Below are 20,919 nucleotides of genomic sequence, written 5' to 3' on the forward strand. Positions count from 1 at the left end.
TTATGGAAATAAAGTGGCACTAGGAATGTTTTGACTAACTGTGCCAGTTCAAACCCACATAAGTCATGCAATGAATTGTTATGGTTTGAAAAGAGTTGCTTGCATTTTGTTTTTTTAAAGCGCTAATTAAATGACATATAAAGCTACTAACATCTTAGGTCAGGGAGAGTGCCAAAATGGACATTATAAAAATGTTCACTTTGGTATTAATTCCGTGTTTATGGGGCGTCTCATGTCTCCAAAACCTCCCTAGACCATTATTAATCATAACCTATCAAGTACATTCATCACATATTTTTCCTGTCATACGCCAAAGAATGTCTTATTAATTAAAAGGGTGAAAAACTGGAAAGGTTCCTCTTCTCTCCTATTGTTTTGTAGAAGAGGAAATGGTAAAGTTCAAACAGTAAATCTGTTCCTTTCCAGAAAATGTTCCTATTGAGAAAGTGAACTTCAATCACATTAAAAGCAAAACTGTTTTGCAAAGTTTGGCCTGAATCTGCCTTGGACTGCTTGCTCATCTAGTTCTTCTGAACTCACTTCACTGCAAAAGCAGGATTTGGCCTTTTAGCACTTGTGCTGCAAAATCCATGACTGTTATTAAAGGCATTTTAATTAAAGCCAGCATTAAAACTACATTTTTCTTTCAAACATCTATAACCGATAATTAGCAGCAAGGGGTTTTTCAAACCTCAGAAGAAATTGTTTGGGTGATACGCTATATGTGGTTTATAGATTTAAAATCCCTGGGGTTTTGTTTTCTGGGAAAGAGAAGACAAATCTCTGTTTTGAAGTTAAATGGGTTGAGTTTTCTGTTCATTCCCTACTGGACAGTCGTCCACATCTCAAAAGCTGAACATAGCCTAATTCACGACAGCTGTTTTCTTTACAATAGAATTGAATTTTATACAGCTCCATTCATTTTTGAGGTGTCCCAAAGCATTTAACAGTGGGAATCTATGCCAGCTTTCATGGACCATTGCAGCACGTCAGAGTTTTGCTTGATGAAGGTCACTAGGATTTGGGTTCTTGGCTGGTGGCAATGGTCTGGACATGGGGACCACCAGTGTAGATGTTCTGCCCCCAGCACCCCCTTTCCCAGCCACAGGAGGCAATACTGACAGAACCCTGGGGTTAAGTTCATGCCAGCTCAGAAAGTACAGCAAAATGCCCTTTTCTTTAATATCTCACCAATGGCCCCCTCAGCCAATTCTATAAGCATCACTCTGCTGAATTTCTACATTTTGTACGCTTTCTGTCCAAAATGTGAGCCATGAACTTCCTGCCTTGGATCTGCTGACAAGGCTGACTTGCTTCAATCTGGTTAGATTAGTTCTTTGCCACAGCAGCAGGCTGAGCAGAGCAGGGCAGGTAGGATCCTTCCACCCTCAACAGTGCTGTCATATCAAAGAGAAATCCTGGGTTAGTCACTGCCTGTTCACCAATTAGTCTATACATATCTGCAGGGCATATCTGGGACTCTAAGGTTAAACATCCATCTTAATCCTTATCCACAGATAACAACCTGAAATTTGCTATTCTGTATCTCACATACTTTATTTTAACCACTGCCTAAAAATGGCAACAGCAAAAATTTTATGTAAGTCTTAAAGTTTTAAGGTATAATAATTCAGACCAGCAGGCATGAGAAAGAAATGTCTCTCAGGTGCATATTTACTTCTAATTGGGATTTTAGTGTAATACAGTAGTTCTGTGGTCACACAAAGGAGTATTCCACAACAGAAATGTGGAAGAGCACAGGTAATAAGCTACTTCTGAGCTCACCATCAGCCCTTGCTATTGCAGGCAGCCACTTGCTGCACAAGTAAGGTAGACGAGTTGACAGTGAATACCTTTAGAAAGAACAGACCAACCTTTCCATCACCTACATCCACCCAACTTACTAACGCAGAGGATTGCTCAGAAGCAAATTTGGTTGCCTTAAGCTGGATACCTTAATCAAATCAGGATGACAAAACTGGATTACTCTAGAAAGTTTTTTTCTCATTAAAATGGCACTAATTAGTAATTTTGCCTTTGAATCAAATTGCTTTTCTAGACAGCCAGAGTTGGATAGGGCAAAGCTTTTCAGGACAAATACATAAAGTACAGGTTCAAAATTGCATCAGAGGTTTAAAACCAATAAACAAGTTACACCAAGTTGTGCTCTGGAGTAGCATAAACGCAAATGGGTGTAAATTCCACTCTGCTGTGTTTCTGTGAAATCAGTGAAGTTACACTAGGGCTATGAAATAACAGTTTTATTTTACAGGAGCAGGCTCACCTTCTTTAGAGGCTGCAAATGGATTCCAGCTATCATGGAACAAATAGTTTTCGAGAATGGGTATCCAAAGTGAAATTTCTACAAAAGAGCTGAATAGAGGCTTTCATCACCATTATGTGTTTAAAATAAACCAATAAGATAACGAATGTTATTAAGTATAGGTAGAAATCTCATGGTGCCAAACAAGCTTTGGAGACTGAAGTCATAGTGATCATGAAATCATGAGAAGGAGAGAAAAGGAAAAGGAAGGTGCAGTGAACAGACATCAAGCAGTTTCACGGTTGGAAAAACGATCTCCTCACCTGACCTCCAACATAACACACTGCAAGAATGTAGCAGTGAAAAATAGAAGTGAAAATCAGCTGGGATAAAAAGAAGAATAAGGTATCAAGCTGCTCTAAGTAAATAGAATAAGAAGAAAGCAAGGTCTCAGCAAAGGCACATGTTATAGGGCCTTCCAAATACATGTATTGCCCAAGGCTGATGTTGTTTTCCAAAAGCCTTTTTTCCATTTCCCATGTTAAGCAGAAGGGTGCATGATGCACCATTAATCTTGAAAGAAGCCACTTTTACTTCCAGGAACAGAGTTTTCCAAGCTTGGCTCAAAGACTGCAAGTTCTTTTTACTGGTCCTGTTGTAGGTAGGTTTTAGTGGGTGATGACATTCATCTGTTGTAGCAAAGGATAAGTAAGATTCCACGTTCCTATTTTTCTCACAGGAAGAAATCCAGATGTGCATTCTTAGTATTATCTTTACCCTTATTCTGAAAAGTTCCCATTCACCTCAAAAGCTTGCTCAGCCAAAACAGAGTAAGGATCCAGGCTATGTCTTAGTACATAGCAGTTAAATGCTGCAAACAAGCGAATAAATGGGAAGATAAATGTATATGAGCTATAATTCTTATCTCAGGGCTCTGTTCTCCTTCTCAGTTTCCTACTTACTTTAATCACTGACTAGTTCTTTAGGAAAAATCCTCACAACTTTGGTTTCCTTGGGTGGAATTTGTCCAGTAACTGAAATCTGGTTATCCCAGTCTAAGTTCACCCTTTGAAGTCTCTCTATAGAAAGAAATAGCCATCTCTGAAGAGTGAGTCACCCCATTCAAGCATGTCCATGGAAGATAGCTGGGATATTATGCCCTCTGGGGGTTCTTATTTTTCTCTACTTCTTATAAGGGAAACTTAGATACTTCTTATATATATGAAGCTGGACAAGATGAATTTCAGACTTTGTGAGCAAATATATTAACACAATCAGATGAAAAATACTTTTGTTTTTTTCAGATTGCTAGACATACGTTTCTGTCCTTTCCTGCCCTTTTCTAAGTTTCTCATTTCTTTGGTGCTTAAGATGTAGATCTCAACAGCTTCTGTGGAAGAAAGAAAAAAAATGCTGATTGCCTCCTAAAATATACTCAAGAACAACCACACAGTAATCTTTATAATTCACAGCCAAGCACCTAGTTTGTTAAGTAGTCATTAAAAAATGACAGTTCACTGCAACTTCTCTGTTGTATTTGGAAATAGGCTAGCATCTTTTCATGTTGTTTGGAGCCTTATCCATGTCCATAAAATTTTCTAGTCCCTTTAGATTTGCCTTGTGGTAGAGACGTCCATGGGCCACTGAATGTGGAAATACCCAGTGCTACAGCTTCATAGCCTTTTAAACTAAGATCATAACCTTATTAATAATGATTAATCTTAATTCCCTGGGGGAAATGGCAAAGGGCAAAGCAGCAGAAGTCTCACTGTTTGCATTTGTCTCTGGCTGTACACCCTGGCTTTCCAGTTCCTTGGCATCGAGGCTCCTACGTAAATAAGCCTGTACTTAATGTTAAGTCCCACTGAAACCAGCTGGCAGGGATGTCCCCTGTCATCTGCTACCAAGGGTTCTCAGAGGCACCACAGAGAATGACATGGGCTTCTGGTATGACTCAGCACTGCTGCTCTTCTACATTATGTATGAATTTTGTTGATTCAGGGCTAAGGTGCATACCATGATTTACCTACAGCCAGTGGGGGACATGTTCTCCTTTTGCAGTGTATAATTAAGGTAATTCATCTTGCATCAGGCTAGGGTTCTGGATTAAGCCCAAACAGGAGCTAGCATCATGTGATATAATTTAATTAACTTACTGCCAGCTGTGCTTTGCTGAGCATCTGGACTTCGGTCATTCATGTTGAAGCTTCTAGTTAATTGCAAATGCCATCAAGATTGTGATGCAGCCTGATTGCACTTACCTTCTAAACATTGTTTAATTGATTTTGAAATCCTAATCTACACGTCATAAAGTTTATTGGTCATGTTAATTGGCTAAATCTGACATTGGAATGATGGAGGGAATTGGCTAATTCAACTAGACAATAGAATTAAAAAATCCAATGTCCAGATAATCCTGTTGTTAATGTCACAAGTTCCTACTCTATCCTTTTTCTTTCAAAAACATTTTTACAATTAAGATTGATTACAAAAGGCTGATTATTCTAAGGCTGATTACTTTCAGTGCTGCAGAGAGAGCTTTTCCTCTCTCTCTCTCTTCTTCCATTGAAGTGTGGCAGAGGCAGCATTAAATGCAGTTGTGGCTTCAGAAATGTTTATGGTAGGCAGAGCCTTCAGATTAGCATGACACATGGAATTTGTGAGCTGTTAGATTCAATTTCAAAGCATTAGGCTAGGATTTCACATTTTGTTTTTATAAAATGCAAATAGACTTCAGTTGCTTTGTTATTAAGATGAATTTGAAACATTACTCAGGGAGCAGATATGGAACCCATACTCATTACACAAGTCTTGCTTCCTGGAGTGGATCTCCATTCTTTTTTCTTTAGGATTTTCTCTGAGATGTTAAGTAAACTGCTACTGTGAGACAGGCCAACCAAAAAGCTGTTTCCCTCATAAATACGGGAAAAAGAGATAAGGAATGAATGAAATGAACTCAGAACGGAGCATACAAAGTCTTTTCCATGAGCATGCATTGAAGGAAGAAAATTCCAGTACACACTGGCCACAGAACAAGTGCTAGTGTATGGCGGACCTTCTCTGCATGATAAGTTAAGGCAAATGAGTTGCCTTGTCTGGCACCAGGCATCTTTATCACTGGTGGTGATCACACCATGGCTTCTAGATGGAAGGAGTCACTGCTGGTGTAGGTAAAGATGGAGGATCCTGTTCACAGATCAGGTAAGCCAGAGAGCTCTAAATCACAGTGGCAGCACTATTATCCTGAACACCATGGTATACCTTTGACTGTGAGGAGAAGACCTAACAACAAGCATGCATGACACCTGAAGGTCTACCCAAGGACAGGTTAGCTAAGGGGCCCTTGCACTGCAAGAAGATGTTCTCCGAAGGACAGTCAGTCACAGGAGTGAGCAAACCCTGTGACTATCCTGCTACATGTACCCAAACCAAGCACCAGAAGTCTGCCTGCAAGCAGCCAACAGACCGGCAAGGACACATATGCATTGCTCCTGGTGCTCCTAGGTTCTGCCAGAAGAAGGTGGAGTGGCCTTTTCAGTTGTTTCAGGCTGCTGTCAGATTTCCAGCCATCAGGCTGCAAGCAAGACCTCAAATGTCATGCAAGATTTCAAGTTAGCTTCTAGTTGGAGTCTCTGAGGCGAAGTCTTAATCTGAAGAATAATTGAATAGCCTGGTTTTCTAACAAAAAAAGGAAGACCAACACCTGCTATAAAAAGCATTTTCATAGGATCACAGAATGGTTTGGGTTGGAAGGGACCTTAAAGATTACCCACTTCCAACCCCTCTTCTTGGGCAGAGAAACCCTCTACTAGACCAGGTTGTTCAAAGCCCCATCCAACCTGATCTGCTCATGGCTGTGATTTTTAGTCCTAGTTTTAGTCAAATATTATGGGAATGCATTCAAATGTCTGTGGATTTCCAGGAATTTGCAGCCAGCTCTCAGTATTCCAGTTTTCCCATTGTGATGCATGATAAACAGGAAAGGTAGAATGATCACTTGAATTTCTTGCTCATTGTGCCTATAAATAAGAGAATACTTTAAAAACAAACAAACAAAAGCTTCTCTGCATATTTCAGACAAACATTGTGCTGACTAAAAAAGGCTGAACCAACCAGCAGGGTTGGTCTGCTGGTCTGAGCTGACATGCTTGCAGTGGTCTGTGCATGGCTTAGGAAGGAAGCATGACTGAGTGTTTCTATGGAGATTAGAGAGAACAGGTCTTGTTTCCTAGGCATAGCCTTAATTAGCAAATGCTTAAAGTTAGGAAGATCTGTTGTTTTTACAAGGACATTTTGTTCCAGAAGTGGTTGTGTTTTTCTCCTTTGCTCAAGCTGAGAGAGGCTGGAAGGCCAAAGGAATCCAGGGTGAACATGAGCTTTCTGACTCTCACATCCACACCACCTGCCTGAGAGGTACCACATTGCAAAGAGACCTGGACTCTGAAGCTGCTGCTTTGCCACAGTGGAATCAGGACAGATTTCCCCAGAACAAAACATGTCCTCTTTAACTTAAAAATGTGTTTTGTCAGAATAGACATTAAGCTTTCTGGATGTATTTCTTTGGCTATCCCCTGAGATTACCAAAGAGTGGGCTAAACGAGATGAAGTCTGATGCATCTGTGTATGTACAGATACTTTTGGAAAGATGCATATACCTATATGCAGCTATATCCTGTACATAGCAGAGCCCTGTAACTTCTTTCATGTGCAACATCAACCAAAAGTTTGTTATCTACTCAGTGCTGTTAAATCTTGTCAGCATGAATATATAAGGCTAGAACAGTGATCCAAGAGAAGGGGTTTCCCTTGAAACCCCAACATGAATTCCCTGTGCCTCATAGAGTGGATACAGCATGTTCTTAAACCTGAACAGTTTTGCTTCCCACTTCAGCTGTGGTTCATTAAATCACTTTCTGATGCTGGGTCAGGGTGGAATTGGTTACGTTGGAATGAGACCCATTTTCAGACAAAACTTCTATTTTCTCCATTTTTCCTTTCACCGCAGATTTACATCCCCAGTCTTCAGCTTGATAAAACCACTTCTGCCCCTTTGCTTGTGCTTAAGTGGAGGCACATTCTCAAAACCTGAGTCCTAGCTAATTTTATAACTCCAAAATGCAATACAGATCCTGTTCCTGAGCACTGGAGTAATATTTTAGCAGAGTGGGGCTAGTACTCAAGTGAATTAGAGTTGTATATGTAGGTCCAAGCTGTTTTAATGTTCTCTTTGAAGTGTGCTGAGACCAAGCCAGACTCTTCTAGCTGTTCTGTCATTTCTCTTACTCGTTATACCCAAGCTGAGGCATTTAAAACGTTGGTATTAAAAGTCTATAATAGCTCTCATTGTTATTTCTTAAGTCCTATCTCTTCAAAGTCTTCACATGCAGGCAAACTTGACAGATACAGATGTCTTGGAGAAAACAGTATCCTCATCCTTTCCTTTTGCTTCTTGGCTGTATTTTCCAACTGCTTTTCAGGGGAATGTAGTATTACAAATATTTCACATAAAAAAATATGACACCTCCCAGACTCCTGAGGCTGCTCTCACAGGTTGCATGTGGATGCTACCACTTCTGGAAAGGAGCTATGCAGTAGGACCACGCTGGCTGACCCAGCATGAAGAAGTGTCTGGTACCAGAATGCCTCATATCCATGTATCTACAGGGGGTGGTTTTGGCATTGACACTGAGCAAGTGACAAGAATATATTTGGCTTCAGTGTTTCAGCTTTGCTTGTATCCCTATACTGCTTTTGTTATCCTCTGATGGATAAAAGTCACCATCTGTCAAGATCCATACGGGTAGGATCCAGATCTCTGCTAATGCCTCATTCCCGATATCCTTTAGCCAGGGCATTAGTGCTCTGTTGTACTCTCAGAGTTGCTGGCCCGGGAATGCAAGTAACTTCCTGGCCTCTTTTATGGGGCTCTGAGGAGAAACCCTGCTGCAGGATGATAACATTTAAGCGAGATTCCCCAGGGGCATTGCATTTGCAGGCGCCAAGTAAATGACCCACCACACTCGTACTTGCATGATAAGGAACTTTACCATGCACTTTGCAGCCTGCTTTAATATTACCTCTTTCACCTCCTGCTTTTTTTAAAGGTATGCCTTTACAGGACATCTGTGGGTAGTGGGTGGCCTATACAGGCAGGAGAAAATGTGCTCAACAAGAGGGTTCAATTCCACTGCCACCATGGATCTCATCAGCTGTGGAGACAAAGCAGCAAGCACTTAAGCTATAAAACCTAACTGTTTTACCAGTGTTCAGGTGTAGGCAACAACTGCTTCACGTGATTCACATTCAGCTTTCAGAGGTGCACAGGACCACTGCCTCAAGGTGGTGACATAAAACACTACAAAAACCCTACAAAAGGGGACAGTGGAGCTTTATATTCATTTTCTGCCTTGATATGAAGAGGATTTTACCCTGGCTGTATGCTGGGCCATTTTGCTAGCTGGGAGGAGGTGGTGAAGAGGAAGTCATTTGCCGTGAGGCAGATGCATGCAGCACTGATTCACAGGCATTTTCCATTTGCTCTTTCTCACGCATTACTTCTGCTTTTTTTCTCTATTTATCACAGGTGCAGGACCCTAACAGTATTTCTGCAAGTACAACTGTTGCCTGTGTTGGATGTCGAATTCATAGAAACAAGACAACAGACTTTGGTAGAACGTCATTGGTATTAATACTGCGATAAGGACACGCAGCTCTAGTATTGCATAAACATATGACAGCTGATGTTTAAGAAGAGAGCTCAGGGCAAAGGCCTGAATGTAGTATCTCAGCACACTGGTGTACTGTAAACTGGATTATGTCTTAGAGTAAACTCTCCTTCATTTAAGACACTGCAACAGACCGCTAAGCACATGTTTCCACCCAAAACAAAGGCAGCTCAGGAATTTGAATACTGTGGGAAGCTGGGCTTTGTCTGGGTATTATTTTGGGAAAGGAATACTTGTGGGTGGATGAGAGACAGTTCAGGTGGGGAAGGAAGGAGACAGCATGTGGGAAACAGGCAGCAAAGGGTTGCTGCAGCTCAGCAGAGCTGTGTGGATGCCTGTCCTGGGAGAAGCTTGAGAGGTCAGAGAGCTGGCTGGGAAAGATCTACTGCTGTGAGAAGCTGCCTCTGGTTGTTTGTCTCCTACTGTGTTTATGAGAGCAGACTCTCTATATTGTTCTACATAAAAAGAATTGCATCAAAAATGCTGGTCTCTGCTATTAATATCTTCGCTTGGAAAAAAACTTAAGGGCCCAAATTTTGTACAGCTGGAATGGTGTGGGATTGCCTTCATTTTAATGTGGCATGTTTTCTAGTAAATCTTTTGGTTTCTCCTTTTCCCTCTCAGTTTTTGCTTGTTGTTCCTGTTGTCTCCGCTTCTCAGGAGAGGCAACAGATCTCAGAGTGGATACCCCATCACCCTGGGGAAGCCTTTTCTCTGCAGCACAAAACTGAAGGTCCTGTCTGAGGGTAGAACTTGGTCCCGCCATGCGGCTCAGCTCTTCTGTGTTAAGAGCTGATGTTGATACCTCTAGGAGAGGCTGAATTTCAGGTACTTCACATTTATGCATCCAAGTAAGTTTAAGAAGTCTACTTGTCCAGCTGGCCATTTATCTGTGCTTCTCATGGATTCCTTTGACTTAGATGAATAATGTCCAGCGGGGAGATATCAAAGCAAAGGTTATGGACAGGGATTATGACAAAACAGTGATACTTCCCAGCTGGAAAAAAATCCCCAAAGTCCTACTGGTTTGATCAGAGCATTCTTAGTAAGTGAGAACATGAGGTACTATTTGTGCGTTCCTGTCAGGTATTGATCTAGACAAAGTTCTCCTAGTGAATGAGTGCATTTGTTAAACTCCCCTTATTTCTCCTCACATCTGAGTAGGCTTCTGTAGTTGTTGATAACATCCTAATGTGTCTGGGGATCTTTTCTGTACAGACCTGACTGTCCTGAACCCTGGAATAAGAGTGTCTGTCTACAGTCAGTGGGCAGCCAGGGGTCCAGAGGCATCTCCGAGTACAATGGTGACAGTCCAGCAAAGGAGAGATCTACAGATGCTATCTTAAAATGAGCAACCATCTCAAAAGTGAAATGGCACCTGATCAAGAAAATGGCAATGATTTAGAAATTCAGCTCAAATAAATGTGAAAAAATTTAGCCAGAAGTCTCTTGTGATTGTGAACTAGCCTATAGTAGAATCATAAAATCATAGAATAGTTAGGGTTGGAAAGGACCTTAAGATCATCTAGTTCCAACCCCCCTGCCATGGGCAGGGACAACTCCCACTAAACCATCTCACCCAAGGCTTCGTCCAACCTGGCCTTGAACATTGCCAGGAATGGAGCATTCACAACCTCCCTGGGCAACCTATTCCAGTGCCTCATGATCCTTACAGTAAAGAACTTCCTCCTTATGTCCAATCTAAACTTCCCCTGTTAAGTTTGAACCCGTTACCCCTTGTCCTGTCACTACAGTCCCTAATGAACAGTCCCTCCCCAGCATCCCTATAGGCCCCCTTCAGATACTGGAAGGCTGCTATGAGGTCTCCACGCAGCCTTCTCTTCTCCAGGCTGAACAGCCCCAACTTTCTCAGCCTGTCTTCATACGGGAGGTGCTCCAGGCCCCTGATCATCCTCGTGGCCCTCCTCTGGACTTGTTCCAACAGTTCCATGTCCTTTTTATGTTGAGGACACCAGAACTGCACACAATACTCCAGGTGAGGTCTCACAAGAGCAGAGTAGAGGGGCAGGATCACCTCCTTCGACCTGCTGGTCACGCTCCTTTTGATGCAGCCCAGGATACGGTTGGCTTTCTGGGCTACAAGCACACATTGAAGCCAGCTCATGTTCATTTTCTCATTGTCCAGCACCCCAAAGTCCTTCCCCACAGGGCTGCTCTGAATCTCTTCTTTGCCCAACCTGTATCTGTGCCTGGGATTGCTCCAACCCAGGTGTAGGACCTTGCACTTGGCATGGTTAAACTTCATGAGGTTGGCATCAGCCCACCTCACAAGCGTGTCAAGGTCCCTCTGGATGGCATTCCTTCCCTCCAGCGTATGAACTGAACCACACAGCTTGGTGTCATCAGCAAACTTGCTGAGGGCGCACTCAATCCCACTGTCCATGTCAGTGACAAAGATGTTGAACAAGACCGGTCCCAACACCGACCCCTGAGGGACACCACTCGTTACTGGTCTCCAGCCGGACATTGAGCCATTGACCACAACTCTTTGTGTGCAGCCATCCAGCCAGTTCTTTATCCACGCAATGGCCCATCTATCAAATTGATGTCGCTCCAATTTAGAGACAAGGATGTCGTGTGGAACAGTGTAGAATGCTTTGCACAAGTCCAGGTAGATGCTCTACCCCTGTCCATCAGTTCTGTAGCCCCATGATAGAAGGCCACCAAATTGGTCAGGCAGGATTTCCCCTTAGTGAAGCCATGCTGGCTGTCACCAAGCACCTTGTTGATTTTCATGTGCCTTAGCATGCCTTCCAGGAGAATCTGCTCCAAGATTTTGCCAGGCACAGAGGTGAGACTGACTGGTCTGTAGTTCCCTGGATCATCCATTTTCCCCTTCTTGAAAATGGGGGTTATATTTCCCTTTTTCCAGTCACCAGGAACTTCACCTGACTGCCATGATTTTTCAAATATGATGGACAAACATAAAAAAAAGTAGGGAAGGCAAAGGAGTAATACGGAAAATTCTGAGAGGGAGGATCACACTGCAGCCCATAATCACAACCCCTTAGATGAAGCATGCTTAGACTTGAAAAGTAATTCAGATAGAAAGATCCCTGTGGACCCCTCCCTTCCACCTCCCTGAGTTCTGATAATGTTCTGGGAGGTGTCACACTTTCTGCTGAGCTGTTTAAAGCAAACAGAGGAGCTAGAGAGGTCACCTACTAATGGGGATGCCACCTTACTGGGCTTCTGTAATTGCAACCAGCAGTCAGCTCACTGCCATCTTTCTAAGTCTCTGGCTGCAACCGGCAGGGAAAATAAAACAGCAGCCACTAAGAGTCAAAGAGCTGTGTGCAATCTGGATTGTGCATTTAGGCAGTGTTTATTTTTAAAAGCTATTATCTACCAGCTGCTCATAAACTCTGTTATGCCCTGCAAGAATCTTTGTACTATGTAATTGCCTTGCCTCTCTCTAAATGCATAGTCCGCTGGTTTGAATTAGCTGCTAGCTCGTAGTGATTATGGTCATCATTCATCTAGAACAGTTCAAATCAGATTTAGAATTCGTGACATCACCTATGTACAAGTAGTGTCTGTACAGCAGAGGCACGCTGTCCTCAACAAAGGCCAAACCTGCTTTTTGGTTTCCTATGTTGTCTTACAAAGTGTAGAACATGTATAGTTTATGCAGGAAAGCCTTTCCCTCCTCTTCCACTGCAGGTAACGTGTATTGTAGTTAGTGTTGTTTGAGACCTTAATTATTGTTCTAAAAACTGTGCACATGCACAAGTGCATGTTTAACCCACGGGTTCTGTTTAATCCAGCGCATTTACAGAGAGTGTTTGTTGCATCTGTAATGTCTGTGGACATCTCCTTCTAACATCTGTGACATATTATTTAATGTTTCTTCTGGCTCTCCAGTAAACAGAAACCATATGAAGGTTCAGTGTTGGTGCTCTCTCGAATTTACCTATGCTGGCCCTCATGTTAAGGTTGGAGGGCTACCAAGAAGGAGTGGGATAAAATAAAGTGTGGATGTACCTTGTATATAGAAGATTTCAAAGATTCCCTCATTTAAACAGTGACAGGCTTAGCTGATGTTTTGATAAGATGCTGTGCATTGGTAGAACAATAGAAATATGCAAGAAATGTTGGCAAACCTGGACACAAGTTTGACTTTCTTAGTATATAGGTGGGAAAGTTTTATTATTATTATTCTGTTTCTTAATTTGTTGGCTATGTCCTGATAATTTGAACACCAAATAATTCAGCAACACCAGGGAAAGATCTTTTCCAAAATACATGTTCTCTGATTATGCAGCAAAGCTGCATCAATGTTGCTGAGTTGATGGCACCAGTTTCCACTACAGAGAAAGGATCTATTTGTAGAACATCTCAAACTTTTCAGAAATGCTACCCATAATGAAAAGTTGTCTTCTGGAAGACCTGCATAGTAAGGAAAGCTTCTGGACTGCATTTTCATTTGTACCAGTCTCAGTATCAATAGCGTTTGCCATTACGGATAGAGTTATGGCCCAGTTTTTGTACTGAGATAACATGAACCACAATTACTAACTAAATCTTCATATGTGAAGTAGGCAAAGAAATCCTATCACCGGGATACTGTCAGCAGGTGAGTTTACCACTTCTTGGGGAGTTAAGGCTGGATTGGGTCAGCCTTAAATCCTCCTTCTGTCTCAGTGCTCCCTGTAACAACTGTAGGCATACTGTTAATGATTTTCAGTGCCAACATTACAAAGATAAGAAGGCTGGTCATGCTAGAAAGATGATTTTAACAATCTATGCATGGCAATGCGTATGAAGCTCAGAGAAGTCCAGTCATCAGCAGGGTAGGCAGGAGAAAAGAGGGAGAGAGTGGATACTAATACAATAGTACAGATGATGGATTTGGATGGATAAAAGTTATCTTTAAAGGCTTTAGGAGTATGTTTTTTAACACTCGCCAGCACTCAAAGCCACTTGAATATCTTTTCTAAAAGCCTGCTTATTTTAAGACTGCATTTGAAAGGTTTTTAATACCTTTCCAGGAGTAAACTGAAAATAGGGTATCTCTCTTAAAGTATCCAAAGAATAAAGCCTTTCCACATGTGTAATAATAATGTTGAAGGTCCTTGCTGAACAAAATTATGTTAGCCAGTGTCTGCAAAGCAAAAATCAAAGTAAGGACCATGTTTTTCCTTTAAGCGATACGACTGAGTCTTATCAGTCAGTCAAGTTTAGCTTGAGTATTTCTGGAGAAAGATTTTCCACTGTCAAAAAATAAAAAGCTGGATGCCCAGTTTCCCCTCTTGTTTGCCTTGCTGCAGTCCACTCATATAATTAGAGAGGCTGATTTCCGATTTGTGCAATGAATTTGTTCAGAGCAAAATGACAGCAGCGGAGGTTTAAAGTTCCAGCTATGAAATTCCTCATTTTTGCTGGTTTATATCAGAGCCAAGAACATACATCCTGCAGCTTTTTATGATTTACAAGAGTGATATTCACCTTCCGCAGAAGTAAGTCTGTTTACAAGGCTGGGTTTACTCAGGTAATTCAAACAAGGCAAGTCTTGTTTTCCATCCAAAACCGTTCTCCCAGGAAGCAGAAGCAAACCCACCTGACCAAGCTAAGTCACCACTCACAAGTACTCTTATCAGCAAAATGTTGTCATACAGCATCAATCAGAGAATAGGCAGCCATACAGTATTGTAATAAAAAATGTATTTGGCACTTCCTCGACTATTCACTGTTTTATTGAATGCCACACTCCTCTGAATGACGGCGGCAAATTCCAGGGGACAATCCGGCCCACTCTCCCTGCAAGACTGGAATTTTAATGGTTCCGATAAGAGACGGCCATTCCTCATCAGATATTGTGGTGTTTATTTTAGCTTTTTGCCTCTTTTGTGGCAACTGTGTCTGCACACTGGCCTTCGGTATCAACTGATGACAGTCAGTCCTTTCAGAAGCCTCACCAAGGCACTTGAACCATCCATTACGCGTGGTAGCATGAGATAAATTTATCAGAAACATTTGCACAATTCAGCAAAGGAAGTGGTGCACTCTGCATGTTTTCTGCGGGCTTGGGGTGGAGCATGGAGAGCACCAAATGACAGAAAAATTTGGTTTTCAAAAGCAGACTGTTCCCTCAGTCAAGTTTGCTTCAAGTTTCATCAGTGCCAAGTGAGTCTACAGTCAATCTGGTGCCTCTGCCTGGACGTGTGAATGAAATGAGTGAAAGACCCAGTCATGCTTAACATTGTTTTACATTTCTTGGTTTTTTTGACTTCCTAGGATTTAAACTCCAACAGGTTAATGCGGTCAGCTAAGCTGATGTTTCACTTGCAGCCCAGTTCAGGACATTAAGGCATAAAGAACAATATGTACAGATCCTTATTTTTACAAGCATTGATCATCTGATCAAAAATCATACTATTTACAACTTTTACAATTTCCAGCTGAAGAGCTGAACTGTCACATATCAATGTAAGTGTTCTTCTTTCCTAAACAGATGCTCGTTACAGTCTACTTTTCAAATCAGTTTTCCCTTACTCTTTAAAATAGAAAGAGAAATACTGTAACAGGCAACTGCAGGGTATGCTGATGGGTTTGTCATGAATTTCCTTCAATGTATCTATCAGCTCTTCCCCAAACTATTGGCTACAGCTTCAACAGTCAGACCACATATCAGTTAAACACAATGTTTTGAAGCAGACATATATCTTAGATAAAAATATGTATGTACTCTTGATTTTTGTGGTACAATTTCTATGTCTGAATCTAGAACGAAGGTGGAGCAAATGCCCGTGACAGATAACTTACTTGTTGGGAAAAGCCTTCTCCCAAGCTGCCAGTGAAAACTGATCTTGTATTTCTTGGTGGATGGTATCTTATTGTGCTGGAGTTCTTCTTTTCTGCACATAAATCAGAACCTGCTCAGAACAGTAAATGACCCCTTTTTAAAATGTCACTGTGCTGAAACAAATGCAAGCTTCCCATAGCCCCCATGGGATTTTCTTGAAGTCCAGAAGCAGGCTCATGGCCAAGATGTAGGATGCAAAAATGGGGCTCAGCTGTGTTCTAGCTAAATATTCTCAGAGGTGAGGTGTTTTGCCTCAGGGAGCCTCCATGTGGCTTGTCTTTAGACCTTTTAAAGGTTATGGTGATATATCCCTCTGGGACTCCTACAGAGCTGCATGGTGGTAGCTCTGGCAGAGTCAAAGTGCCTGGCTTGGCTGAAAGTCGCCTTCACCCATCACTACTGACAGCCCTCCATGACCATCACAGGTTGGAACAGCCTCCCACTGACCCTTACCCTGGCAGCTGAACCTTGAGGAGAGTGCACTCAGGGCCCCGAGAGCCAGAGATTTAGATGGCCTTGAAATTAATAGCAGTCATATTACTGAACCCTCAGGAAAATTCTTGAGAGCAGGACCGGCAGTTTGACATGTCCTTTCCCTTGGCTTTCAATTGCAGTTCATGTCCTAGCTGTTGCTTATGCTTTCAGAAAGTTCAGCCTATGAAGGCTGTAATTTCCCAATGACCCTAAGCAAACACAGAACTTGTGCAAACACCCACATTTCTGTGGTCCCCTGGAAATCCTCTGTTTGTTTTGCTAACATTTTTTGTGATAATTCATGTTTTCCGAACATGGATTCTTAAGAAAAACATAATCTGCTTGATTTTCCAGGTGGATTTAAGCATTCAGTACGTGAGCCATGAACTCTGGAGAGCACTCCCCTAAGGTCAGCAGCACTGGGTAAGGCTCTGAGGAACACAGTGTGGGATGCACCTCAGGTTAATGGCTTGCAATTGCATGCAGCCTTTCCTAAAGCTGTGTGTGTAGTTAATGTGTATCAGAACTCAGCAGGACTATTCAAATTACCTCAATTTCCAAGTGATTTATGATATGTGTTTCTGAAGTTATTTATCTGTCTGCCTAGTGTTGCTGGCCAAAGCAAAGAGGGGAGACACAGATGCTGTAATCCATTTGAGCAAAGGGTCAGATGTTTTCAGAGACAGTACAAGTTGGATAGAAGAGTACTAAAGGACTTTAAAGTCAGAAAACTAGCAGAGAAAACTAGCCCAGCCCAGAGTCAAAGAAACTGAAAGCCTTTCCTCATTCCCTTTCTACAGTGAATCATTTCCTGACTCTGGAAGATGGATTTTGTTCATATAATTAGTTTTCCAGGGTGTATTTTATATTGTAGGCTGGAAGTTTTTTATGATATGGCGCTTACGATTTTCCATGATGCTGAAAAGTTAGGTTTCTTTAGTGGAGAAAACCCACCTCAGATACAGCAGTTACAATAAATGGGCCAAATTCTGTTCTCACTTACAGCTATTCAACCCTCATCCTCAGTGCATGCAATAACTCAGCTTAGTAAAGGTAGTGGATTAAAGACCTGGGGTTCCAAAATCCACCCTGAGATGCATGTGTGTGGCTAGGACTGAAATCAACGGGAGTCCCATGTGTACGTCCGGGGTAGGCTTTGGCTCGTGGTTTTTATTGTTTGCGCCAGTGGATAAAGTTGATTCCAGCATTATGTTTCTCAGTCAGAGTTATTTCTACATCATCATGCATCAAAATGTTGGCCTCAACCTCTTCTTCTTGGTGGTAGCTTTGAGGAGTATTTGTTTTCTGGTTAGTTTGGGCCCAGAACTGATCATTCTCAGGCTTCCCCTAACCTCTTTTATTATTTTACTGATGGCAGATTTAGCTGTTGGCTTACCTTTATTTCCAAAACAGATGAATTTTATCCATCTCTAATATTAACCAGATCCAACTAGTTGACAGAGTTAAACCATTGTGGGCCAGACGCTCAGCTGGTGAACTGCAACCCCATTGATTTGGGCACCTTGTCTGGGAGAGTCTGACAGGGGGCCCAGGAGCAAGGGGGAGGACGGGACAGGGGGGACTACACCGGGGCAACAGGAACAAGGCGAGCCCCAGATCACAAGCATAGCAATGTAGATCTGAAGGTCAGCTTGCTGGGCTCCTTCAGGTGCTCTGAATTACAACAGGGAGTCCTATTAAATCTGCTGCTTTGTAACCACAAGGGAAGTAATCCTTTAGGATGTACGCTTTTCTTGCAGTTTCTTGGAGCTCAGGACTTAGAGAGAAATGTATTCACAGAATGGTTTGGGTCGGAAGGGACCTTTAAAAGTCATCTAGTCCAAGTTCCCTGCAACGAGCAGGGGCATTTTCAACCAGATCGGGTTGCTCAAAGCCCCGTATTTTTTTATGTTGGTAGTAGAATGATTCTGAATGAGACAGTAAAAGCTTTGGCAAAGATCTAGGAACAGGAATGAAAAGGGTAAGTGGTGAGGAGAGGAATTTCATATTGGCACCATGAAGGCATGTGGACATTCTGCAGAAGAGGCTGAAAGATCTGAACATTTAAGGGTCACAGGAGGGCTCAAGATAGAGGGGACTCCAGAAAGTCTCTGTGTAGGAACCTCCTGCTCAAAGCAGGGTCAGCTATTATCTTGATATTTGGGAAAAATAAAGCGACAGTAACTGGAAATATTACCTACTAAATTTTAGTTTTAAACATGACTTCTCTCACAGCTCATATAGCCTTTAAAAGAAAGTCTAGTCCTCAATCTCACGGGTTTATCTGTACTTTTGCTTCTAGCAGTTGCTTCTAGAACAATTTGCAATAGAATTGTAAGTTCTTTACCAGGTGAAAATTTGGCATCAGGTGCTGAGTGCAGTTCACCAGTGTTTCATGGCTGAGAGCTGTTAGTACTGACAACAGGCTTCAAATTTAACAGCAAACTGGCACTGGTCCTCGTACACTTTGTGTGCCTGTTACCTCCACTTAGGAAGCCTATGGAAAGACAGAAGGATTAATTTGTCCTGGAGTGCAAGGTCTGCAAGTTGCAGAGGCAATGACAGTTGCTGCAGCCATCCACAGCAGTCACTTTGCTATCGCTTTTTCATTTTCCTTCATGTTTACTGGTAGCAAAAATATTGCAATGTGGAGATTAATTCCTGCAGAATAAATCGCAAGCACATCTGTGAAGAATGGTTTCTCTCAGAGTGGCCTTGGCTGTAGTGCACATGACAATTGCTGTATTTCTTGAGAAAGACAATACGCTCCCTTTGTTTCCCTAGTTTATTACAGGTTCTTTGCTCTGTGTCTTGGTCTGTTCATGTAAATTCCTATGGACCTTTGTTTACAGCTTTTGAACTGAGGCTATGAGGTCACATCATAGACTTCTGGGGAGAACAAAAGGTGCTTTACATGGAAGAGCTGCGTGTTGTGTCTTTTCTGCCTTGTGAACGTGGTAGCAACTCTCCATGACCACGCTTGGCATGTACGTGCCAAAATTCTGTCAGCCACAGAGGGATCCCTTATAATACAAAGAAAAGACCTAAAAATGGTCAGGATTTCCGAAACATTTTGGCTGGTCAGGGCTGTTGACTCAGTTATACGAACTTGTCCACAGAATTACTTAGAATTGTAACCTTAGCTCAAAACTGTAACTTCTCAACATGTCTTATGAAGTTCTGTTTCAAACAGTCCTGCTTGCCTGCCACATCACTTACTGTTAATGACAGACCATGGCAGGAACAGGAACTGGTCTGTAAGACATGTCAGATGCAGCAACTACCAGCATATCTACGCTGTGCTGGCCAGAGGCTCAGGTTAGCACCATGTTCCAGTCAGAGTACAAACCAGAGCCATCCTTGCACTAGCTCTCCTGCTGTGCCTAATCATTTATTTAGGACACCTCCTCACTGCATATAGAATACTTACAATACTCCTAAGGGTTTTATCTATCAATGCAAAGCCCAGAAAATGTTGGGGTTTTTTTGGATGTTATCAGGTTAATGCCATGAGACTGAGCTGTTTCTGACAGAAAAAAAAAAACCACAACAACCCTTCTGTTTTCTTGTGCCCGGTATTCCAGGCACTGTAGCTGCCACCATACTTGAGTGGCCAGCCTGGACATTTTAAGGTATCCTTCTGTACTTCCTTGTTCAGAACAGATCAATGGAGAGCAGTTTCACACATCATAATACCTTCATTTACCTCTAAAGAGTTAATCTAAAAACATTTAGAATTGAGCAAATGTTAATGCTAATTTACTTTAAATAAATATATAAATAATCAATAAACATGCAATAAATATGCATGAAGTAACGTCAAAAAATATTCATTAATTGAGCAAAGATGGCATTGTCACTCAGCTAAGGCTTAGCTTGATGCCAGCATTACTCAAGCAACACAATATCGGGCACTGATTGTATCTTAGAGAATTAGGTTGCCCAAACCTTTCTCCTTATCCTCCATCAATAGGGAATGAGAGCTCATGGCTTTATAAATAATGCCAAAGGAAGTGTAATGTAACTACATTCTTTCTAACCTTGGAAATACATTGTGTGCATAAATGGATAATCAGGCCTTTTTGAAATCCCCTGGATGAGCACTACTGTTCTCTCACTGCGTGTGCTGGACTGTCGCTGCTAGACACGTAGAGAGAGGAATGAGTAACCAGTAGCACATACCATGAGTATGAGCAGATTTCCCTGCTGCGGTGTAATTCTGTCACTGTCGGGGTCCTTTCAGATCTCTTCAGAAGAATTCCAGGAAATCAAATGGATTTTAAGCCAGTAGACTGATTACACAGCCGCCAAGTCATAAGGGTAAAACGCTCCATAACTGTCCTCAAGAATCCATTAAAGCCCTGCCGAAACATGATCTTCCACTGATTAAAGGGGTTTAAAAGGGGGGAGGAAGAGCTTTTTAAGTTGTAATGCACTGAATGAAAGAGATCAATAAACGAAGCATGGAGTTCTGAGAATTGCAAATGTTTTATTTCAGCTTCACTGGGAGAAACTACACCTGGGTTTTTCCCATCAGCTCCATGGGAATCAGATCAATTTTTTGGGTTTGCAGGGAGGATGGGGAGGTTAGCACTGTTAATGGAAAAATACTGACAACTGTATCAAATGCT

The 20,919-nt window shown here is 42.0% G+C and overlaps 1 long non-coding RNA gene across 1 annotated transcript in view; it reads left to right on the forward strand.

Annotated features, from left to right (window-relative positions):
* LOC133275876 (uncharacterized) overlaps window positions 1-20,658 on the forward strand; it is a 39,676-nt gene extending 19,018 nt beyond the window's left edge. The window contains exons 2-3 of the long non-coding RNA XR_009745716.1: window positions 16,643-16,749; window positions 20,532-20,658. This is a non-coding gene — a long non-coding RNA (uncharacterized LOC133275876). The remainder of the gene's footprint in view (window positions 1-16,642; window positions 16,750-20,531) is intronic.
* The last annotated feature ends 261 nt before the right edge of the window (window positions 20,659-20,919 follow it).

This window comes from Pezoporus flaviventris, unplaced genomic scaffold (genome assembly GCF_033815535.1).
Source record: "Pezoporus flaviventris isolate CSIRO_AGI_PZ_B2104156 unplaced genomic scaffold, CSIRO_AGI_Pfla_v1 ptg000002l, whole genome shotgun sequence".
Classification (NCBI taxonomy): domain Eukaryota; kingdom Metazoa; phylum Chordata; class Aves; order Psittaciformes; family Psittacidae; genus Pezoporus; species Pezoporus flaviventris.